The 26266-nt window shown below is 39.7% G+C and overlaps 1 long non-coding RNA gene and 1 pseudogene across 1 annotated transcript; both read left to right on the forward strand.

The window, feature by feature from the left end:
- LOC137014841 (transmembrane emp24 domain-containing protein 6-like) overlaps positions 1–26266 on the forward strand; it is a 124614-nt pseudogene that overhangs the window by 2083 nt on the left and 96265 nt on the right.
- Positions 22554–24252, forward strand: LOC137014572 (uncharacterized). The gene is made up of 2 exons (XR_010893861.1): positions 22554–22684; positions 23760–24252. It is a non-coding gene; the product is annotated as an uncharacterized lncRNA (long non-coding RNA).

Genomic DNA, 26266 nt, shown 5'->3' on the forward strand with positions numbered 1-26266 from the left:
AACATTGATGGAGCAGAGAATAGGTTCAGCACACAGCAAAATGGCATGACAAACTCATTTTTTTTTTAAAATTTGGCATTTATCGCGTTTTGAAAAAGAGCTCTTCATTTGTGCTGGCTACTGTTTATAGGCCACCAGGGCACCATACAGACTTTATCACCAAAGGCTCAGTCTTTGCAAGCAAAGATGGGTCATGGCTCACACTTCTTTTGTCACATGCTGTTTTTGACCGATCTTATCTGCTTTGCAGGTCCTCGTATAGCGAAGAACCGTCTCAATGCATTGATGCAACTTGACGTGTCTAAGGATTCGATGATCTCGATCTGCACGGCTCGGGAGCTCATACAGCAGAAGAGCGTTGCCCATCTTTTACTTTGGGCCTGTCCACCTCTTGTACGCCTGGAGACGATCTGCCATGGTCCGAACACATCCACTCCTACATAGGTGAAGGGTGGACATGTGTAAAAGCGTTCTGGAGGCAGGTCTGCCATAAGTTGTTCCTCTGCTCTTCGACGTAACTTCTGACACACTACACATTTGTGCAAAACAGAGGCAATAAGTAGTTTTCCACCTATGATCCAGAAGCCCGCTGCTCTCAGGGCCCCTTCTGTGAAGTGGCGGCCTTGATGCTTCACCTCTTCATGATACTGTCGCACCAACAGGAGCGAAAGGTGGCTGGTCTTGGGCAAAATGATGTTTTTTTTTTACCTGAGTGCTCAAGTCAGCGTGTTTTAATCTGCCACCAACACGCATTAGATCACCTTCAAGAACAGGTCTGAGCTTGTGAAGATAACTTTCCTTGGTTACAGCTTGTCCAAGCTCAAGAACTGCAAGCTCTTTTGCATAAACCTCTTCCTGAGCTGCTCTGATGATGATGTGTCTTGCCTGAGACAACTCACCCACAGTACGTGGAACATTGCAGTGATGCCACCCTTTACACTCACTGGACTGGTTATGTCTGAAAGTGCTAGCTATGTGGATGAGTAGGGCAATAGTCCTGATGAGGGAGCGCATACATGAAAAACGCTGAAACCGCGTGGCGGCAAGGCCTCGGTTTTGGGTCTGAGTAAGAAAACTACTCACTTCAGGTCGTATTTCCATGTCTGATACTGGGTTAACAAGTTCAAACGTCCTGCTTGTGTGAGATGGATTTGGTTTGTATAAAAAGGCTGGTCCAGTGAACCACATAGTCTTTGTCAGTTGGGACGCAGGAACTGACCTGGATGCATGGTCAGCAGGGTTGTCCTCTGTGTTGACATAGAACCATTGGTTAGGTCTTGTTGATTGACAAATTCGTCGGACTCGATTATGAACGTAGACGTAGAAGCGTTTTGTTTGATTGTAAATGTATCCAAGCATGACCTTGCTGTCACAATAGAACTTGATCTCATCAAGTTTCAGGTCCAGTTCATCTTGGATGAGTTCGGCGACTTCTACGGCTAATACTGCGGCACACAATTCCAACCGAGGAATGGTAGGTTCGGACTGTGGTGCCAGCTTAGCCTTCCCTAAAATGAAACCTACTTCGACTTGTCCCTCAGCTTGAATAGTCCTAAGATATGCCACAACTCCAATGGCTTTTGTGGACGCGTCGGAGAACACACATAGCTTTGTGTGTACAGCATTGGAAAGTGACGTTGCTGTATATGAATGTGGGATATGAAGCTTACTTAAGTCATGAAGTGACTCACGCCATGCCTCCCATTGCTTCAACTTTTGTTCTGGAAGAGGAGCATCCCAGTCACTTGTGTTGACACTGAATTCCCTCAAGAGACTTTTGCCTTCAATAGTCACCGGTGCGACCATGCCTAATGGATCGAAGACACTATTCACAGTTGACAGAACTCCCCTGCGAGTAAAGGGTTTCTTGTCTTTTGAGACTTTGAATGTGAAAGTATCTGTCATTGTCTCCCACAGCAGTCCCAAACTGCGTTGCGCTGGTGTAACTTCACCGCTTAGGTCAAGGTCTTTCAGAACAGCTCTGTCCTCTGGTGCAAAGGTCTGAAGAACAGCTTCACTGATGGCTTCAGCTTCAGTAGGCACACTGATGAGCCAGTCATCTACATAAAAATGACGTTCAACAAACTGGACCGTGTCTTTTCCATATTTATGTGCACCTTCATGGATGGCTCTCCATAGTTCGTAGATGGCTACGGATGGTGACGGACTGTTGCCGAATACATGAACCCTCATCCTGTAGTCGATAATGTCCTTAGACATGTCATTGTCTCTGTACCACAAAAACCTCAGGTAGTCCCTGTGGTCTCTGCGGACAAGAAAACAGTGGAACATCTGCTGTATGTCAGCGATCACTGCTACCTGTTCCTTATGGAAGCAGATCAGCACCCCAATGAGTGAGTTATTGAGGCCTGGGCCTGACAGAAGAACGCCATTTAGAGATGTGCCGAAATACTTTGCGCTGGAGTCAAACACCACGCAGATGTTTCCAGGCTTTTGAGGATGGTAGACTCCGAAAATAGGCAGGTACCAACACTCTTCATTCTCATTTTTCGGCAAACGCTGCTCGTGCTTTCGCAGCCTCTGCTTTAGCGCGCGCCCTTACTGCGCTCGACGCTGATGAATGAGAGCTCTTTGATCTCCTTTTGCGCGCGGATGCATTGTCATTCCTTTCTGATTCCATTTTAATCTTTCTTGCTTCTCACGACGTTGAAACTTCAGCTGGATTACGCTTTTCTCACTGTACTGTTCTCGCTGAGGTGTAACAACTCCAACTAAACAGTGAGCTAAACTCTCTCTATATGATGTTTTATTAAACAAGGTTCGGGAGGAACAGGTGCAGATAATTAACCTAACTAGCTCAGGTGGAGAGCATTCAGTTAATCAATGCAATCAGGACAAGAGGTATAAATACAGCAGACTTACCTCTGTTCGTCTGACAGTTCATCAGCATTTTGGTTTGACCGTCTTGCTACAATGTCTCAGCTCCAGCTTTTCCCATCCGTCGACGAGTCTGACTTCTCTCCGGATCCCGCGCCGCCAACTGCCGGCCCCAGGACCACTCCTCCTCTACCCGACATCACACCTGAACCCCAGGCTTCTTCGCGTGGCCGCCGGTCAGCACAATCAGCCTCCCGCTCACCTAGACGCCGACGTCTACCCTCGCCTCCACCGGAGAGAATCCCAGTTCTCTCTCCGGCGTCCTCCTATCATTCGGCCGTGCCAACGATTCCACCTATTGGGAAGTGGACAGTTTTGAGTTTGAGGCAAGCGCTGATTAATTCTGATGTGCAACCGTCACGCAGAATGAACAAGGCAGATTTATACAAGCTGTATGTCACCTTGCAATCAGCCAACCTCTCACCTAAGTCCACTCCAGCCTCCAAGGCATCCAACAGGCAAACTAAATCCCGTGATGCCCAGAAATTGCCTCATCCAACTCCACCATCTCCCTCCCGCACAAGGTCCGGCACTCTGCGTGTGTCGGGCCATGGTGCCGGGCCTTCAGCGAGCCTGGGCCGCGTCCCAGATTCCGCAGCATCAAGGCATTGTGCACCTCCCTCTTCGGAGCAGCATTTCACCGCGGCTCTTCCCGCCAACGTACACGCAGCCGGGCCCGCCGGCCCTCTTTCAGCCTCGCGGTTTTGTCCTCCTACTGTTTCTAACCCCTTTCCTTTGCAGTGGCCTTTAGCTCCTGTAGTTGATGCCAGCGTGAGATTGCCTCCGTTAACGGCTCAAGCATCCCATCACCTTCCTGCGATTGCCGCAAACCCCCCCCTTTTTCAGTGGCCTGCAGCTCCAGCAGCACAAGCAAGCGTGAGGCTGCCTCCGCTTGCATTGCAGGCCTACACATCTCAGTCTTTTCCTCAATTTCCCTCTTTTTCTTCTCTCCAATTTCCTCCTCAAGCCCCACAGGCCGACTCAAGCGTGAGGCTGCCTCCGCCAACAGTCGCAGCCCCGGCTTCTCTCCCCTACAATCTTCTTCTACATTCTAAATCACAATATTCTCTGTTCACAGCAACTCCGATGCCCGTCCCATCAAACGCAGTCGCTGCGGAACCACCTCCAGTGGCCCATAACATCCGAGCACAGATCTTGGCAGGTGCGGACATAGATCTGGCTAACCTTCTTTCTCAGCTTCCAGTAGGTGACTCTAACCGCCAGATAGACTGCAGGGATTTTTCTGTCACGTTAAAAAAACCAAAACATTCATACATCACATTTACTTTCTTTTGCTATTGCTTTCAGCCGTTTCACAGAAATTATTTGTTCAGCATTCCCCCATAGGCGACGCGAACTGAATGACTACTTATCGCTCATGGCTGAGCTCGCGTTGTCCTATGGGGGAGGTCATTTCTACACCTACCACAAGCTCTTCTCTGCTAAATGCGCGGTCAGGGTCGCCCAGTGGAACCAGTGCCCTTACTGGGGTGCACTCGACCCTGACTTGCACAGCAGAGTTTTCCTCGGCTGCAGGAATGTTTCATGCGCTGTTTGCAGGTCAGTAGCTCATTCTACCATCGCATGCCCACAGATTAACCCTTCCATTCCACATTGCCCAGACACAGCCTCCGTCAAATCCACCAGCTATGTTCCAAGACCAGCAATCATCAACCCATACAATTCTGATTTCAGACGCAGAACATCATCTTCAGATAACAGACAGCCCTGCAATAACTTTAATATTGGCATATGCACCAGACAAAGATGTCGGTATTTGCACATCTGCAATTTTTGTGGCGGTGCTCATGCCCGTCCTGTATGTCCCGTGTCTAAAGCGGATAATAAAAAAACAAAAAATTACTTATCGACTCCTGTGAATATTTCTCACCTATCTTTTGAACTTGCGAACCACCCGGACGCCGAATTCACTGATTATCTGCTATCTGGTCTGAAACATGGTTTTAATCCTGGCGTGGAAAGCACGCTTTCCCAAAACATCATCTGTAATAATCTCCAATCTGCTCTCGCTGAGCCTGACACCGTAAACAACCTGATTAGAAAAGAAGTCGAGTCAGGTTTCATGATCGGCCCTTTTGATAACCCTCCATTCAACATTTTTCGCATCAGCCCTATTGGAGTGGCTACGAGAAAATTTTCAGGTAAGAAACGCCTCATAATCGATCTCTCAGCTCCACATAATTCCCTGTTCCCAAGCATAAATAGCTTGATTCCACTCGACGAGTTCTCTCTCAAATACCATGATATAGATCATGCAATCGAAATGATAAAAATCGTAGGTCGGGGTGCTTGGCTCGCAAAAATCGACATCACGTCTGCTTTTAAAGTGATGCCCATTCATCCTGATTCATGGCACTTATTCGGGGTGCGCTGGCACGAGAAATTCTATTTCGCTGTTCGCTTAACGTTTGGATGCAAAAGCAGCCCCAAAATTTTCGACATGTTATCAGAAGCGGTCTGCTGGATTCTGTCGAACAATTACGCAATTCCTCACCTCATTCACCTGCTAGACGAGTTTTTTTAATCATTTCGCCCCCCAACGCCATTCCAGCGGCCCATATCCTTACGGTTCAAAACGTTTTTTCTGAGCTCGGAATTCCCATCGCCCAGGAAAAAACAATGGGTCCCGCCACATCCATCGAATTCCTTGGAATTAATTTGGATTCAGTCAAATACCAAGCTTCCCTGCCCAAGGAAAAAATCGATAGGATAATCCTCGTCTCTTCTACCCTTCTAGACAGTTCAAATTGTTCAAAACGCGAACTCCTGTCCCTGCTCGGCCACTTAAACTTCGCCATGCGCATCATCCCACAAGGCCGCCCGTTCATCGCGCATCTCCTCTCACTCGCCTCCTCAGCTCACGCGCTAGAGGACTTAATTTCCTTAACACAGGCGTGCCGCGATGAAATCAGGTTATGGATAACATTTCTTAAACATTGGAATGGCCTATCTTTTTTCTATAATAATCTCGTCTCTTCCCCTGTGGATATCCAGCTGTTCACAGATGCAGCCCCCTCAATAGGCTTTGGAGGTTTTTACCAAGGACGCTGGTTCGCGTCACCATGGCCCCCTCATTTTCAGGACATACCACAGTCCTCAGCGCTATTTGAGCTCTATCCTCTCGTAGTAGCAGCCTTCCTGTGGGGGAAAGAATGGACGGCTAACAGTATTTTAGTGCATTGTGACAACGAAGCAACAGTCCAGTGCATTAATAAAGGCAGTTCCAATTCACTCGCTTTGATGCCTTTTTTAAGACGTCTAATCTGGATCTCAGCATGTGACCAATTTATCATAATCGCTAAACATGTGCCCGGGTCAGAAAACAAAATTGCTGACTCTCTGTCTCGCTTTCTGTTTCAGAAATTCAGGATGCTGGCTCCAGAGGCAGACCAATTTCCAACTCCAGTACCTCACTTTTCAGAACTCATATTCCCGTAACCCACCCGTTAAAACCCCTCCTTGACGCGTCGCTCGACACAATCCTCCAAGCAGTCTCCCCGAGGACACTGCAATCCTATGTGACAGCTTGGAGATGTTTTAAAGCATTCCATTTGTCATATAACATGCCGTTTCCCGATTTCTCTCTCCTCTCAATCACCTCTTTCATCTCATATCTCAACATTGTCAAAGGGTTCCAAGTCGGGTCTATCAAAGGCTACTTGAGCAGCATCCAATTTTTTCACAAATTGATGTTTGGCACTCCCTCCACTGAGATTAATAATTCACAAACCTCTCTCCTAATCAAAGGGATTCAACGTTCCCAGCCCACCCGTCCCGACCCCAGACAACCCATAACACTAGACATTCTCACAAAATGCATCAATACCCTCCGCTCAGGCTACCAGCCTCTCAATACCGCCCGCACACTTGATGCTATGTTTATTCTGGCCTTCTTTGGTTTTCTAAGATGCTCGGAACTCACAATCACTTCCAAATTCGATCCAAAAATCCACCCCACCATTGCAGACTTGTCTGTTCTCGATAACGATACAATCTCATATTTAATTAAACAAAGCAAGACAGATCAAGCTAAAAAAGGACACTTCATCTATATTTTCAACATTTTCTCACCAATCCAACCATTCCAGTCCATTTTCGCGTACCTCCAACTAAGAAGCTCTCAGGCTAAATCCCCCTACGAACCCCTTTTCATAGACGACTCCAACAAACCTGTCTCTCATTTTTGGTTCCAAAAGCACCTCAAATCCGTTCTTCAACAGTCAGGCATCCCAGCAAAAAACTACTCCAGCCACTCTTTCCGCATTGGGGCAGCAACCTCGGCAGCCCAAAAAGGCCTCTCCCAGCAGCAGATCCAAGCTCTTGGAAGATGGTCATCGGACGCCTTCCAAAGTTACATCAGAACCAACCAGTTCCACATCAAAAAAGCCCATCAAACCCTCATTGGTTAAAAAAAACCAAAAAAACCTTTCTCCATCCAGCGAGTATTGATCTCCCAGCGGATGCAACGTTAACCCTCCCATGTGAAAATATGCTTTTCTTTCTCCATCCAGCGAGTATTGATCTCCCAGCGGATGCAACGTTAACCCTCCCAGGTGAAAATATGCTTTTCTTTCTTTATCCAGCGAGTATTGATCTCCCAGCGGATGCAACGTTAACCCTCCCAGGTGAAAATATGCTTTTCTTTCTCCATCCAGCGAGTATTGATCTCCCAGCGGCTGCAACGTTAACCCTCCCAGGTGAAAATATGCTTTTCTTTCTCCATCCAGCGAGTATTGATCTCCCAGCGGATGTAACGTTAACCCTCCCAGGTGAAAATATGCTTTTCTTTATCCATCCAGCGAGTATTGATCTCCCAGCGGATGTAACGTTAACCCTCCCAGGTGAAAATATGCTTTTCTTTATCCATCCAGCGAGTATTGATCTCCCAGCGGATGCAACGTTAACCATCCCAGTTGAGTTTGCCGTGCATTCTAAACTATTTCATCCGCAGGCGGCCAACAGGGCCTGTTCACCCGATTCCACAAGCCGCTCCCGTTGGAGGCTCTATAGGCCATTTAGGCCGGTTGTTGAACCTCACCACTCCTCCCTCCGTCCATCAGTTAACAACGTCCATCAAGGCCCGGCGCTGCAAGCTGCCCCCATCAGAGACAACATGGGCCCTCTTGGTTCAACAACCAGGCTTCTCGAAACGCCAGCTCGCCAATCTTAAGGCTTTGGGGGGGCTATTTGGTCTAGCGGCTGTCCTTTGCACGCCAAATATGCATAACCCTTACTGTACTTAATTATATGTAAATGTGAACTCGTGAATCATAAACATGAAGAAATCCTGAATTCTTGTATGCAGATTTATTTTCTTCACTTCGTACCGAATCCATACATATGAGATGAATAACGAAAACGAGAGAGTGAGAAAAGCGATGCTTCTGCTGGGGAATCAACATGCAGGAAGAATTTTCTCTGAAGAAATGACTGTCTGCATTTTTCTAGCGCGTTTTTTTTTTTTTTTTCTTCCGGTATTAGCTCAGTAAACAACCGTCAAAATGAAAGTCTCCATGAAACTGAAAGTATACCAAATTAAAAGCATAAAATTAAAACTTAAATGCCTGAAAGGCAGAACAGGAGGTACTATTCGCTGATAGGCAAACACTACTGTCAATCACCTAATCCTGTTACACACTCATAAATGACAAAGAATAAGCATATTGTATCTGTAGAAGCATATGACACCTGAAGCCAGACACATTCAATTTACAAATGGCTGAGCTGCTCTTATGATCAAAACAAGGTGGATAAAGACTGTAATGTTTGTCTCATTCGTTTAGTGTCCAAACCTGCTCCTGAAGGGCCTGTAGAGTTCAGCTCCACATCTACACTATCACTGACTTGTGCTGGAGATCAACAGAGAAGAAAGTGGGACTCTAATGGTGACAAAGTCCACTTTCTGCTTTGACAATTCACCCATTCCTGAATTATGAGGGAAGTTTATTAATATCACCTCCATACTTAATGCATTGGAGGAAGGTGACAGATAAGAGAGTGGGACGATAATGTCAACTCACCCTCCTGAAAAATCCAGCATTAACCAGCATGAATGCCCTGTTGGTCCAGACTGGTTTAGTGCGGGTCTAACTGATCAAGAAAAACTGTGCTGGTGTAACTGGTCCACAGCACTCCGACTTCCCATGCTGGCCCTATACCAAAATCTATTTAAAATACATTTATTTCAAACCAAGTATTTCTCAGTTCTCTGGTACTGAACAACATCCATGAGCTCCAGCAGCATTAAAACACACTGTGCTCTTCTACTGTGAGGAACTGCAGTGTCAGTAATGGAGCGTCTAACAGTTCAGTTCAACAGCCTTTACTGAGATGCTGCAGCTGACTGAATGTGTCGTCATGTTACAGTTCATAACAAACTCACTTCAACTGTCAGACCGATCTGTGATGGCATCAGAGTCATCAGCTCTATTTATTAAAGGGTTAGTTCACCTAAAAATGAAATTTGTCATTAATTACTCACCCTCATGTCATTCCACATCCGTAAGACCTTCATTCATCTTCGGAACACAAATTAAGTCATTTTGATGAATTCCCAGAGGTTTTTTTATCCTCCATTGAAAGCAACGAAATTCCCATCATTCAAGGTCCAGAAAGGTACTAAAGACATTGTTGAAACAGTCAATGTGACTGCAGTGGTGCAACCTTAATATTATGAAGTGACGAGAATACTTTTTGTGTTCAAAAAGAAAACAAAAATAATGATTACTGTCATTCTGCTACACTATTTACATTGCAGCGCTTCCAGGTTCTACTGAATGCCGATTCAGTATTGGCCGGCTCCTGCGTCAGCATCACAGGCATGCACAAAACAAAACAAACCTTAATGTTATGGCATTGCTTTCATTAAGGTTGCACCACTGTAGTCATGTTGACTTTTGTAACGGTGTCTTTAATACTTTTCTGGACCTTGAATGACGGAAATTACGTTGCTTTCTATGGTATAAAAAAAAAAAAAAAAAACCTCTCGGATTTCATCAAAAATATCTTAATTTGTGTTCTGAAGATGAAAGAAGGTCTTACGAGAGTGGAACAACATGAGGGTGAGCAATTAATGACAGAATTTTCATTTTTGGGTGAACTAATCCTTTAATGTCATGTACTCAGTTGAGGAGAAACAAACGTGTTCATGATTTGGCAGCAATTACAACTTGTGCTCATAATGATTGCAATATATGGCAGTTGTTCTGTTTCTAGTGTTCTGAGTATTCTGAGCTCTGTTAAATAAATATACACCACTGCGAATAGATCTGTCCCTCGCCTTTATTACAACTGTTCGCTGACAATGATACAGGACAATTTCAAATGAATGTGAAGAAATCATTTGCAGCTCATGCTGCAAAATGGATAAATCCCGTGAGCAACAGCTTCTAATGGAAACATGGAGAGGTGAAACATAATCATTACAATACAGAAGAGGACAGAGACGCTGGAATGCAGGTAATATAGTTTATTGAACAACCAGGAGCAGGTACAGAGTGCAGATAATTGATGGCAGATATGGATACTGGAGTGATACTTGTCTTTTCTCTTGCAGATATCGCAGGCAGATGATGGACAGGAGCTGAGAAGATACAGAGGAACTCACACGAGACGAGGAACAACGAAGAAGACTTGGGAACACACTGGAGACAGGTAAGTATCTTGGAAGGAGTCCTTGAGGTAAGCATACAGGTAAGACCATGTGCAAACGAGACCGGACAGTGACTGTGTGTGTGCCTTTTGTGCTGCAGGTGTGCGTGATTAGTACTCGGGTGATGACGTGCGCTGTGGTTGGGCGATGGTAGAGCCTGGCGTGTCTGTGACAATAATCAGTGTTGCCAACTAATTTTCAGAGGAAGTTGCTAAAGGCGGATCGATTTGTTGCTAAATGACGTTGTGATGTCATTGTGTTTTTGCGTAGTATACACTTAAAAAATATGAATTTGTAATATGTTCGTTTAGATTAGTTTATAAAAAAAATATAAAAATATTTTATTTGTAAAAGTTATATAAACAACATTTTATGATCAGATATTTGTCAGATCAAAAAATTTTACACATTTCTGAACAATTACATTTTATGTATTTTCTTATTATCTAAAATTAGAGATTACAGAACAAAAATAGTTTTAAGCAGTGCATTGGTTAGTCGTGTGCTACACTCTAAGAAAATTCTGTGAAAATATGAAGGAATTATCCATATTAATATTTTGATATTAATTACCAGTACCTTTTCTGTTTTTCAAAAAAAAAGAAAAGAAAAAAGATAGTCTTACAGTGTACGTAACTGAACAACAATTATAGTTATAAGATAATAACATGCTCCAAATAACCAGTGCTCCACTGAAACCATCATAACTACAATTCAACGAGTTACTTGTCATTTCCACAAATTAACACTTTGCCTTAAATGTGACCAGTGGACATGAATGTTACTCTATGTATGTATTATCTATGTAGTTTATTTGATCTGTCTATTTAATCTATCTCATCTATCTATCTTTTCTATCTAATTGATTTTATCTAATCTATAATTTGATCTATTTTATCTCTCTCATCTATCTGTCCTTCTTAAAGAACAAACATGTCTGGAAAAAAAAAAAAAAAAAAAAAAGACATGGCAGCAAGTCAAGATTAAGTACAAGAACATGTTGCAGATATTTTATTGTCTGTACTGATCTTAGTATTTAAAAAAAGGCTCTGATTCACACTGAACCTCACTGTAAAAAAAAAATCCTGTAAAAAAACGGTAAAAAGTCTGGCAGCAGAGTTTCCAGAGAAATCCCATAAAATTACAGCAAATAACCATTTCACAAAATTACATGCAAAAACTGTAAAAATACAGAACAGACTTTACAGTCAAAATTCATAAAATTACAGTATTTTACTGTTGATAATTGTTTATTAAACCATGAAAAACTGATAAATTATGTCAGATTACAAAGAAAACAACTAATTTTCAGGTTAATTTCTGCAAATTGAAGGTTTTTATGGGTTATTTTATCAAGCTGCTCTGTCCATCTACAGTTATTTACTTTTAAAATATAATTTTCCATGTAAAATAACTAAGAAATTATTTATAAAAATGTAATTAGCACATAAATTCAAAACAAATGTTTGCAATTTACAGTATTAATCTTTATTTTTACAGAACCACTCACAACTTCAATCTATGAATTAATTACTTAGAAATGCATAATAGCAACCTTTACAACCAATCTGTTAAATTAACAAAATATAGTACAGAATAAATTTAATCAAAGCATGCACATACAGTATTAGTCATTGTATATAAGACATTGTATGTCAACTTACTTAAATTATAGGAAATACAAGCATAGTATATAGAACATCTACATTAAAAGACAATTACTGTATACTTCTGTACTGTAATATTGCTGTTATTTTATGCATATATGATGACTTTTACATATATGTGACTACAAGGAGTACAATGGAAGCAACAATAAGTACAATGACAATTTCCAGTTAGTCTAGCACAGTATGCATAGAAATTATTATTATTATTATTATTTTTTTTTTTTTTCAGTTAAACAGAAAGATAGTATTAACCAGTCAATTGTTCACAAGAAAGATGCATTCTCTCTTATCAGTCTCTTGAAAATGGTTTGAGTTAGTCAGGTTATTCCACCAGCATGGAACAGTCCAGGTAAAGGTCAGTTAAAGTGAGTTTGTGCCCCTTTGGGATGGCACCACAAGATGCTGTTCACTTCCAGAAAGCAAGCTTCTGGAGGGCGTATAAGAAGTCTGAAGCAGAGAGTTTATGTACAGGCTTGGAGAGCCAGTTGTTGTTCTGTTGTGTAGCATACAGAATGGCTTGATCTTCCCAATGTTGTACTGGGCAAATATGCAAGATCGGGCAGTTCCAGCACTGTAGTCTGTGAAGTTTAACTGATCAATTATAACACAAAGGATGGGTGGCTGAAACCACGAGCACTTCTGTCTTGGCAAGGTGGAGTTGAACCTTCATCCAGGTGAAAATCGGACATTTCCATCAAGCAGGCTGAGATGCGAGCAGCTACTGGTTGATCATCTGGCTGGAATGAAAAGTAGAGATGTGTGTGAGGATAGCAGTGATAGGAAAAGCCATGTTTCTGAATGATTCTAGTTACAATTACAACAAAAAATACTATTCAGATTAGCAGCATAAAAAGATGTAAACAAAGAATTTGTTGTATAAGAATAGTAATCTTTCCACACCTGTACTGTAATGCTGCTGTAGATCTCCAGTCTTTCCACATTACCTGAAATCATAAAGAAATAAAAATTAGTTGGCTATTACATTAAATTCAAACATGCCAGCATATGTTTTACTGAGACAATGCAAAACCTCAACCTTCTTTGATCTGAAATTTTTATATCCAACTATCCAATGTATCTTATGATTCAGTAATGACAATTTACTCAGGTCATGTAAGATTTTTTTATTATTATACTTTATTATTACACTAATATATGCATACTATTCGCGTTTGCAAGCAGATGCACTCATAATATGTATTATGTTGTTCATATTGTACTCTTATCTGCTTTCCTGTATAGGCCTAACGTTATAGTATGAGTAAAGTTATACAGGCTGCAGAGTTTATAAAAAGAGATTTAAATAATGGCGGTACTACCACATCTGAACGAAGACATAAACACTGAATGGACTTTATTAATAACTAACGTTAATCTTTCTTGGTTTAAAACAGATGGAAAATTGACAGATACCTGCTGCAGTTGTTTTGCTTTCAACGGCAGTTACCTTACGTCATTTGTGTGAACACCGTTTAGAAATACTTATATTAGCTTCAAAACTATAAACAATACAAATGTGTAGCCACACTACATAAAATATCACACACGTAACGTTAGAATGAAACTCTTAACTTACCTCAGCCAGTGATCGGTTGGTATGATGTTCGCTGTGGTCTTCTCGCTGAAAGGACGTGATAGTTTTTCCTCACACTGTTCCCGAAGAATGTATTGACGGATGAGTTCAAATAAATACTCCTGCTCACGACTGCTCTTTACGATTGCTTTACACTACTGTTTAATCTCACGACACACAAGCGTAGCCTGAAATAAATTCAAATAACGCGCTCGCCCTTCCATCACTGCATCACTGCACTACTCCAGGAACTGTTGTAGGCGGGACTAACGGAAAAGTTATCGGCGGCAAATTTGAATCTGCGTCGCGCGTGCTCGCAGACACCCCCCCACACACACACACATACACACACACACACACACACACAAAGCTGCGCATTTGCAACTCGATTTGGAAAAACATAAAATGTACATATCAATAATAGATGTGTTCAGAAAATTTAGGGGAGAATAAGTCAAGGCCAAATCAGCAGTTTCAAAATAAGCATATTTGCAAGATGAGGTTAAAATTTTAGTAAATACAATGCATAATATATTGAATGACTGCATATTTCTGTAGTTATACATTCATTCCTTTTTTTCTATTTTTACAGAAAAAATCTGTAAAATATTAATCAACATTTTATGTAAAATTACAAATTTTTCTGTAAAAAATACAGAACATTTCTTTTAAAAAACAGAAATTTAATGTAATGCTAAAATACATGCAATTCCCTGTAAATTTAATAGCTGAAAATTCAATTACACCAAATATCTATAAAACAACAGGTATTTCAATGTATAATGAGAAAACAGAAAAAATCTGTAAAAAAATACAGACCAATACCTGTAAATTTACATTTATTTTTAACAGTGCTGTAACACAATGTATGAATCATCGTTATTTGTTCTCTCCAAAGCTCCAAAAACATTGTGGTCTCCCACCTTTCTCATGAATGTCCAGTACACTACATAGTTATTGATCCAGTGAAGTGGAACTAGAATTTGTTACCAATGCCAAATAAAATGCATATACACATGAAAGAGTGACATACATGATCCTTTATTAAATGATAGGCTAAATCAAAACAAACTGCAATGATATGTATTCATCAAACCTCTGATAGCAATATGAACAGCAGGCTTCATAATAACAGTAAAATAACAGTAGCCATAATTAGATGAATGACAGTATATCTAGTATTTTAATGCAGGATAATTAAAATGATGCAACATAATTACAGAAGACCATGGAGTGACTATGAAACATTAATTTCTAGTAGGATTGACAGTCGAACTAACAGATAAATCATTATGTCAGTCGGCTGCAGTGGAATATGCTGCAAGTTACTGTCTTATTTTTCCTTTGAAATTAACGTTGTGTGCAAGTTGCTCACTTCTAGTTACCATATACAGTGACATTTCCTTCTCAGTGTCTGTATTGGACTCCCCACTTTGTTTTCCTTTACTACGTCATTTACATGGCTTAAAGAGTTGATATTGTCCCCACCACTTTTTGAAACATCTCAAGCCATGGATGTACATAATACTATGAAAGTTGACTAGCAGAATATTAATTTAATTCATTTGTTAAATAAGAGGCGATCTGGCTCTGGAATGTGCTGTTTTTGAAATCATGCTGAGTGTTCATTGTCACTGTTATCAGGCTCAGGTTCAGTCTTCACACAGACGAGCGCTTCAATCTGTTGATTATCTATACGAGGACGGATTACAACCCAGAACCTCTGACATGCTTAACAAAAGTTCAACCACCAGACCATGAGGGCACACAAACAGTTACAGCAGATGTATGTATTTATTCACTGTGAAGAATCTTGGGACTAACAATATAGTGTATTATAGTAGATTTTAAGGATGAAACTATCACGTTAAACAGGATTTACTGATAATTGAAATTGAACATGAATTATTGTATTAGCATCCCCCCCCCCCCCCACACACACACACACACTCACTCCTGTCCCGCCTGTTTTTTGAAACAAACTTACACCACTGCACGCACCCATACTGAAAATGCAAATGTTGCAGCAGTTCTGTTTATTTTATTTAAAATGTTGGTTTTTAATAAGTACATAGATAAGAACGTTTGGGGTATGAATGTGCAGTTTACGTTGAAGAACAAAACGTCAAAGTATCGTCAAGCTGTATTTACAACAGACCTTATTTTACTCATAAATTGAAAAAACCCATTTGTAAAACCGCACAGGAAAATCCCAAAGTAACCAGCGGTGAATTAGACTTCCAGGTTCCGTCTTTCTATATCTAAAGTGTTTGTTCTAGTCAGATACATTCTGATTTTTATGTCAATTTTGATGTAAAAGCTCTTGTGTCTCGTCTCTCAGCCCAGCTAACAAAAATATGTTCAAGAAAATGTTTTAAAATATGCTAAAAAGATGTTAAAATGTGTTAAAAAGAACGTTTTGCTAATGTTCCCTTTAAGTTATGAAAACATTATTTCTAAATGGTCTCTGTTTTTTAAATGTTTTAATTTTATTTATTTTTTTTTCTTGGTTATGTGAACGTTAAGAGAACATTCCATTTTATTACTCTTCAAACATTATGGGAACGTCACTTTTAAATGTTCATTTGGTGTTCTGAAACAAGCAGCAACCTTTAAAAATCAAACAAAACCATTTCAGAAAAAACATCATGTATAAATAAAGTTATTAAAGACCAGATAACTTTAAACGAACGTTCTATTAATGTTACTGGAAGATGTTTGTTCATAACTATGAGAGAATCTTGCCAAAACGTTCCCTGTTAGCTGTTTGTTCACAGTCAGAATCAGCTTTAGTGCCAACTGTTCTTGCACACACTAGGAATTTTCATTGGTAGTGGCGCTTTCAGTATAAATAATAATAATAATAATATTTATAGGTTCAACTGTACTACAAGTGGTAACTAAATACATTTTTGAATACAGAAATAGTATGTTAAAAGCACATTTTATTTCATATTCATGGTGTCTCAAAATAGCACAGTTGAGTACACTTAGATGTTCTTAAGATTATATTAAGAAGTACTAAAGAAGAATTTTTAGTATATTAAGTACAAAAGTACTGTGAGAAAATAGAGCTAAAAAGTACATTATGAAAGTGTACTTTTTTTTCACCTGGGGAAGCAAGCAAGGGATATAAGATTAAATTTCACATGCTTACTTAGTACATCATAATAAATAAATGAAGTTTCTGAAAGGTTTGATACAGCATTGTGTTGTTTGTGATCCTCCATCAGCAGCTGCAGTATCTCTCAGCTGTATCAGTGCATCACTGTGACGTCTGACTGAACGAGGTTTTTGTACCACTCTTTATTACTGTGTGAACACTGGACCACTGTGGTAACTCTGACAGAAATAATCTCCTGTATCTTCAGTCTGGACTCCACTGATGGTCAGAGTAAAATCAGTTCTGGATCCACTGCCACTGAATCTAGATGGAGTTCCTGACTGGAGTCTGTTTATATAATAAATCAGGAGTTTAGGAGCTTCTCCAGGTTTCTGCTGATACCAGGCTAAGTAGCTGCTTAAAATGCCTACATCTATATGACACTCTATTGAAGCTGTTTGACCCTGTTGGACAGTTTTAACTTTAGGTTGAGTCAGAGTCACTCCTCTGGTTTCTGAAGAAGAGAAAAGAAAAACAATTATTGTTTAAATCTACTACCATCATATACTTTTACAAGAACACCAAAACCAGAGTCAGTTTTTATCAGTCTTACCTTGAGCAAACAGTGTGAGAGTCCAGATGAAGAAGGTGATTGTGTTCATTGTTGTTCTTTTGTCTTGTGTGATGATGAAGATTGTGTTCTGTTCTGCTCTCAGTCATGAAGTGTTAAACTCACAGCACTATAAACACTCTCAGAGCACTGAAGCATGTGTCACAATGCAAACAAGTGGGCAGGATTTACAACAGACAAACTAATATACACTAGACTTACAGAATGATCATTTACATTCTGACTGTCTTACAAAATATTGACAAAACACAACAATAAATATGTAAATGTAGATGACAATCCTAAGTAAAGTCCTGATTGTCTTGATGGTTCTTCAGATTATCTTATCAGATTTTCCTGAGATGTGTTAAGAGTGACTGAATCTGTTCAGAAGACTGTCAGAGCCGCCCTGATTGTGAATCGTAAATATTTAACATTTTGAAAATGTACGATCAGTAATCATGTTGTGTGGGGGAACTGAGAACAAATGCGCACACACTCTGTAGATTATCACGTGAAATAAAACGATACCCAGTCAAAAAGAGATAACGGAAAACTCACCTGTCAAGCGATTAAAATGTTTAATCTAATTAATTACCTGATGTGGCAATTAATTAATCTAATTAATTTAAATTTAATCACACATCAATTTTGGCTGAGAAATTAACGGCAAAAGTAATTATTGTGTAAAGCATCAAATAGACATTACAAAAAGTAGCTTCAGAAAGAAATATTTTATTTGATTCAACATAGAATTTATTACACATGAAGTAAATTTTGACTGAAATGTCATTTTTGGGGGGGACTATACCTTTATTTATTTATTTTTAATTAATATGAAAATATGAAAAATAAATTTTTAATAAAATTAGACTCTAAATAAGGAACTAAAACTGCCAGTAGGTGGCGGTAAATGTCTTAATGATTAAGTCGTTAATTCATTCAGAAGTAAATGGTTCTCTTCAGGCCTATCAGACACAGACTGATTGGTGGACGACATCAAAGTAGACTCTGTTTGTGTTTGAATCGCTCTCGCTGTAGTTTGATGGCATACACCAATCGATCTGTGTAGCGCCGCTCCAAGTCCAAAAAGTATTTTATGAATGGTCCGCTGAATCATTGGTTTTGAACAGTTTGTTCAAAACACGGGAATGAAACACTGTTGTGTATCGCACGGAGACTAACAGTTCTGCTTTGTTTTTATAGATTCATTGGCAAAACTGAACAAAACAGACAATATTGTGTCTAAAAACAATATTAACTTCTTATTTACTGACCTGTTGTATATGGGGGCATGTGCATTAAATGAATAAAAAATTGTAACACTTATATGAGGGCTGTTGATTTAACTTTAGCGTTAATTAGATGAATTAGTTACGGTAATATTTAACGTGTTAAATCAACAGCCAAGTTCAACAATCAAGTTGTAGAAAGTCAACCATCACTGCAGCCCTCCACCAGTCGGGGCTTTATGGTAGAGTGGCCCGACGGAATTTTGTGGCTCCTCAGTGCAAGACACATGAAGGACAAGGCACCATCTTGGAGTCCTTCAGGTGTTTTTTTAGCAAACTCCATGCGGGCTTTCATATGTCTTGCACTGAGGAGAGGCTTCCGTCGGGCCACTCTGCCATAACGCCCCGACTGGTGGAGGGCTGCAGTGATGGTTGACTTTCTACAGGGGCGCAGATAGGAATTTGTAACTGGGGGGGACCAAGCTGTCAGCAAATGATTTAAACTCAATTAGTTATTTGGCGTAATTTGGGCTTTAACTTGTGCTCAACATTCGGCAGACACTTTTATCCAAAGCGACTTACATTGCATTCAAGATACACATTTTACATTTTGTCAATTCTTGCTTTCCCTGGGAATCAAAACTATGACCTTGGCGTTGCAAGCGCCATGCTCTACTGTTTGAGCTATAGGAAAGATAAACACTCTTTGTCCCTGGGTGGGCACGATCCACCAACCTTTCGATTAACAGCCGAAGTTATAATTTCATAATTTTTCTATACCTCTATAGAATTTCACAACAATGTGAAATACAACATATTCCTGAGAATGAATGGCTAAAACTACTATTTCAAATGTCTAAGAATAACTAAACATTTGAAATTTAAGTGTTAATTACAAGTTTGTTGCAATTTACAGAAATATCTTTCAAACGATTTTTTTTTCATCCTAGCCCATAATTTAAGAATCTATATCCTCCGTTGCTCCATGTTTTTTTTTTTTTTTTTGTATGATTTCCTGCTATAAGAGGATGTCAAAAGTCTATGTAGGCCTTTATTTGTTGTTTGCATAAACCTTGCACCACACACATTTACTTATTATAATTATTTTTATAGTGGCTTGCATGACAGTGAACTCAATTTATACAGTACAATGGGTTAAATGGTAGTCAATTAGCCAAACATAATGGAAATAATGTTTTATCTGACCATTCATATAACCACAGTTTTACCACAAATACCATGGTTAAACTCGGTTAGAGTAGCAAAACCATGGTTAATTTGTGGTTATCATGGTTTAGCTATGGTTTAACTACATGGTTTAACTACATTTTTTTGGTTTTATTTGTAGTAAAACCATAGTTCATTTTCGTAAGGGCATTATTGTCAAACTAGCTATTCTCCTTCAAAAAAATCTAACCTGCCACATATGGGAAAGTCAACAGGCACAGGATACTTACATTGTTTGATTTTTTAAAAAACGAGGTGATTGTTTTTTGTCTCTTCATTCCGAAATCACCGACTCAGTCGGTGTCAGCTCAGTCATAGTATATGATCACTATGGTTAACGCTCTAAGTCCTACAGGCACGATTGAGGCAGCTACCAGCTCCTCATAGGACCCCGCGTTGCCAAGTCCGCGGTTTTCCATATGGGTTTTCCCGCAGAATTGGGCTACTTCATCACTATTTCCGCGGGCTGTTTTTCATGTCGCGGGTTGAAGCAACACCAAATGTGATTTTTACCGGGGACGCAGTCCCCCTGAAACGCGATTGGGCTTGTTTTGAGTAGCAATTGGGTGGGTTTCGTTGTAACCTGGCAACCCTCCGGCGTCACTCAGGAGTCGTAGCAAGCCAAGCACGCGCGCACACACACACACACACACACACACACACACACACACACACACAGAGAGAGAGCGTAAACGTCAGGTATCGTGTGTTTATTGACAGCAGAACAGCGTGAAGTGAGAACGTGACTACAAAGTAATAGTGACCGGTGTAGATGATTATTGTGTGTCACCTTGCTCTGCCCCGTTCGTAGGGGGGGACGGATCGGGTCACTATGAATCTGGGGGGGACATGTCCCCCCCGTCCCCAGTGCCATCTGCGCGCCTGACTTTCTACAACTTTCTCCCATCTCCTGACTGCATCTCTGGATCTCAGCCACAGTGATCTTTGGGTTCATCTTTACCTCTCTCACCAAGGCTCTTCTGCCCCAATAGCTCAGATTGGCCGGACGGACAGCTCTAGGAAGGGTTCTGGTCATCCGAAAACGTCTTCCATTTAAGGATTATGGAGGCCACTGTGCTCTTAGGAATTTTTTTTTTGTAACCTTTGCCAGATCTGTGCCTTGCCACAATTCTGTCTCTGAGCTCTTCAGGCAGTTCCTTTGACCTCATGATTCTCATTTGCTCTGACATGCACTGTGAGCTGTAAGGTCTTATATAGACAGGTGTGTGGCTTTCCTAATCAAGTCCAATCAGTATAATCAAACACAGCTGGACTCTAATGAAGGTGTAGAACCATCTCAAGGATGATCAGAAGAAATGGACAGCACCTGAGTTAAATATATGAGAGTCACAGCAAAGGGTCTGAATACTTAGGACCATGTGATATTTCAGTTTTTCTTTTTTAATAAATCTGCAAAAAATGTCAACAATTCTGTGTTTTTCTGTCAATATGGGGTGCTGTGTGTACATTAATGAGGAAAAAAATGAACCTAAATGATTTTAGCAAATGGCTGCAATATAACAAAGAGTGAAAAATGTAAGGGGTCTGAATACTTTCCGTACCCACTGTATTATTATGAAAACATACATCATTATTTGAACTCATTTTCACTGAAGATATTTCAGGGCATTCTTGAACCATTTAGTGATTAATTGTTCATATTGATTAATTGTGAAATATTTTTGTTTATGTTTGTCAGTCTGATGAGACACTAGTCTTTGACTTTATATGAACATCTCTCAGTGTGGATGAAGCATTTTCAGCTTTTAGTGCCGCTGTAGAAATAATCTATTCACTCTCATGATTCATTTATATAAGGTGAATGTTTCTGATAATATGTGACCAAGATAAAGTGAGCAGCATTCAGCTGGTCATGTGATCTCAACATGGTGGCCACCATAAGGAGGACAAAAGATTTTTTGAAATGACTGGAGAGTCATGAGTGTAGATCATTTTAAACATATTCGTATACACACAATAATTATTTCTTTATGAACACATTAATGTACTTCATCTTTAAAAACATGATAACAATGAGAAATCAAGTACTAAATAAATCAATTTTACAGTTTGGTGTCCATCAGGACTCATAAACAAGTCATGTGACACTAGATTAAACAATGTTCATATGAAATGTTCAGAATTATTGATTAATTAATTTAAAGCTGCAGGTTTTTCTGTGAATCATGATGATTGAGCTTCATATGAAGAACAGAAGATCATTATGAGAAACTCCACAACATCATCCATGATAAAAGAGGTCAAAGGTCACCTCTGAGGTCACAGATCATCAAATATATTTCTATAAACAGTGTTATATCAGCACAGGACTAGAGAATGAATGAGAAATATAGGATAGAAAGTCAAACTGTGTAGATGAATAAACTGTTGTAGATGAATAAACTCTTCAACTGTTTTTCAAGCAATAATAACATTTGAACTTTTTTGTGTGAAAGGTTGTTTGTTTGTTTGTTTGTTTGTTTGTTTGTTTGTTTGTTTTGAAAATCATTTCATCCAAACTGAGTGTTTGAGTGTTGAGAAGATGTGAGTTTCTTCTAATATCAGTGTGTTGAAGTGTTGTTTCTCTCTCTCTGCTGGAGTTTGTGTTCACTCGAGTGGAATAGAGGTTTTTGTACGACCGTTTCATTAGATTGTATCACTGTGGTACACTTTCGGTGGAGGAACTAAACTGGTGCTCGGTAAGTCTGTCTATTTTGTTCCTTTTAAACAAATATAATTAGTACAACATTTATTAATTATAATTAATATTAGATATTGTGGTAATGCTTTACTTGGATGCATGTTATAATGCCTTATATCTTGTCATAAAGTATTGAAAGATAAAATGCATTATAGTATTTATAGATTCATTGTTAGATCTGAAACTGGTTGTTTGTCGTGTTTTAATGCATTATACTTTCTAAAGTTGTAACAATGAAAAGATTATATTATAATGAGGTATAATGTGGTTATGTATTAGGATGTGTATTAAAATACATAATTCATCAGAAATACTTGGTAAAATTAATTTACTAAAAATTAAAAATACTTGTAATGTACATTATAATGTATTATATATTTTCATAAACAATTATAACCAAAGTTAAAATGCATTGTAAATTTTGCAGATTCTGAAATGATTTGTTTTAAGGCATTATACTTTCTAATGGTGTGTTCAATGAATAGATAAATTTTATAATGTATCATAAATATGGTTACAATTATTCATGAAATCAAACAGTGCATTACAAGGTGCATTAAAAAAATGTGTTATATATAAGAGAAAGTGTTACAAATTGTTTGATGAGTATATAATCTAAACATTCAGAAAAAAAAAATCTAAACATAATTCATATAGTTATTGTAGATGTATTTCATTCTCAATATCATACATTTAAGAAGAGATTTAACATCAGAATATAAATGTTACTTTCTGTATTTCAGTCAATGATACTGAATCTCTTTTGTTTATGTTGTGCTCATAACTCAGTGCTTTATAATAAAAGTGCAATTTATATAAAATATATGTAAGCATATAATTGTTTAATTGTTTTCTAATAATTTAATTTGGTCTGAGCTTTAGTCACAAAACTGCAGTTTGAAATACAGTTTCATGTATATAGTGATTGTGTAGTTTGTATATTATATCAGCTCTAGTGATGTTGAATGTCATGAAGGATCAGATTGTGGTGATTTCTGCTGCTGTTGAAATGCTGTGAGTGAAACAGTGTGTTTTCTTTGTGTGTGTGAATGTGTTGTGTTTGTCTCCTGCAGCTGGTCCCACAGTGAAGCCCTCAGTGTCTCTGCTGCCGCCCTCTTCTCTGCAGATCTCTGGAGACTCAGCCGCACTGCTCTGCCTGCTCAGCTCTTACTCTCCACAGGGGGCGCTGGTGAGCTGGACACTGGACGGGTCAGAGGTCACCGAGGGGGTCGTGACCAGCGCGGAGAGCCAGCGGGACGGCCGCTACAGCCGCAGTAGCGTCCTGACCCTCAGCAAAGCACGCTGGGAAGAGGGAGAGGTGTACGTCTGCAGAGTAACACATGATGGAGCTCCTCATGAGGTCTCGTTCCACAAGAGCTCTGAGTGCTGATGTTTCTCTCCTGAAGATGAGCCGTATCTGAGTGTCCTGTGTCAGGCAGGATTCACATGAGTCTAGTGCTGCAGCTGTAGTGATTTACAACTCAATACTGAAAGAGAGCTGGCGTGTCAAAGCACTGTGTGATCTTTCAATCTGCTGTAACATTCAATAAAGCTTCTCAACAAGTTCACTTTGTGTCTGACAACATCATTCAACTAAAGGCCTAAAGTGATTTTTAAAACAATTGATTCAGTCTTGAACCCTACTACAGCAGGCTACCCTACTGCTACTCCTGAGATCTGCAAAAAATTCTTGACTTTTTTGTGGACAAAATCCGGGACATCAGAGCACAAATATTGCCATCAGTTGTTTCACGCTTTGAACCTCCGACGCCCTCAAGTGCTTTCTGGCACTTTGACCCTGTCTCGCTTAGCCAGTTGTCAGATATAGTTTCTTCACTGAAACCGACTTCTTCACCTATGGATGTGATGCCGTCACGTTTTCTTAAAGACATTTTTAATTCTGTAGCTCCCATCATACTGGCCATAATAAACAGTTCTCTGACTAGTGGAGTGGTTCCCACAAGCTTTAAACATGCTGTGGTCCAGAATCTCTTGAAAAAAACAAACCTGGACCCTGACATTTTAAATAATTATAGGTCTCAAAGTTGTCGTTTCTCTCCAAAATTCTAGAAAAGGTTATCTACTCGCAGCTTTCAGCTTATCTTGCTGACTGTAACATGCTTGATAAATTTCAATCAGGTTTCAGGGCATTTCACAGTACTGAGACTGCTTTGCTAAAAGTGACAAATGACATCTTATGTTCCCTGGATTCTGGGGACGGGGTCATCTTAATTCTTTTAGATCTCAGCGCAGCATTTGACACGATAGATCATAATATGTTATTACATCGTCTGGAGAGAGTGGTTGGCATTCAGGGAGTTGCATTAAGTTGGTTCTCCTCATATCTCAAAGGTCGCACTTTTTCAGTTTATATTGGCAAACATAACTCATCTTCAACACTGATCACATGTGGTGTTCCGCAAGGCTCCATTCTGAGTCCTCTGCTCTTCTCTTTATACATGCTTCCTCTTGGTTCTATCTTTCAGAAATACGAGGTTTCTTATCACTGTTATGCTGACGACACTCAATTCTATCTTCCTGTCAAGTCCACAAATGGAAATTCCATTTTAAATTTCATCTCCTGTCTGGAGGAAGTCAAAATGTGGCTGTCTGAAAACTTCCTAAAGTTAAATGTTGATAAAACTGAGGCCATTGCTTTTGGTTCACCTTTGTTTGTCACTAATATGGAAAACCAGTTGAATTCCCTGTCTTTAACATTGCAAAACAAAGTTAAGAACCTTGGCGTCATCTTTGATTCTGACTTATTATTCGATAAGCAGATACATTCTGTTGTCAAAGGAAGCTTTTTTCATCTCCGGTCCATTGCCAAATTAAAACAGTTTCTCGCAAAGAAAGACCTTGAAGTAGTGATTCATGCACTTGTTACATCTCGGCTTGACTACTGCAACTCTCTATACATAGGTCTACCTCAATCCTCCATACACCGTTTGCAATTGGTTCAGAATGCGGCAGCTAGACTTCTGACGAGAGCTAGGAAGAGAGAACCCATCCCTCCTGTTCTGTCCACCTTACATTGGTTACCAGTCAGATACAGAGTTGACTTCAAGGTTCTGCTGTACATGTATAAAACTTTACATGGGCTTGCTCCACAGTACATTTCCGATCTTCTTCACCCTTACTCTGCTCCAAGATATCTCCGCTCATGCAATAAATTCCTCCTCTCGGTTCCTCGGTCTCGCTTAAAGACCAAGGGTGACCGAGCTTTTGCAGTTGCGGCTCCTAAGTTGTGGAATACGCTTCCAGTGAACGTGAGGTCTTCACCCACTTTGGACACTTTTAAATCTAGCTTAAAGACTCATTTATTTTCTTTAGCCTATGATGTCGCCTGAATTATATAAGGCATATTGAGTGGTTTATGGCCTACCCTGCATGTTGTTATATGTTATCTTATGTATTAGTTTTATTATCTTATATCATGTGTAATACTGTACAGCACTTTGGTACAACACAAGTTGTTTTTAAATGTGCTTTATAAATAAACGTGAACTTGAACTTGAACTAACAGATGAAGATGCAGGTGCTTTTCACAAGCTTGATGTAGCAGGAAATAAAGTCAAAT

The sequence above is a fragment of the Chanodichthys erythropterus genome, chromosome 24 (assembly GCF_024489055.1).
Source record: "Chanodichthys erythropterus isolate Z2021 chromosome 24, ASM2448905v1, whole genome shotgun sequence".
Taxonomy (NCBI): domain Eukaryota; kingdom Metazoa; phylum Chordata; class Actinopteri; order Cypriniformes; family Xenocyprididae; genus Chanodichthys; species Chanodichthys erythropterus.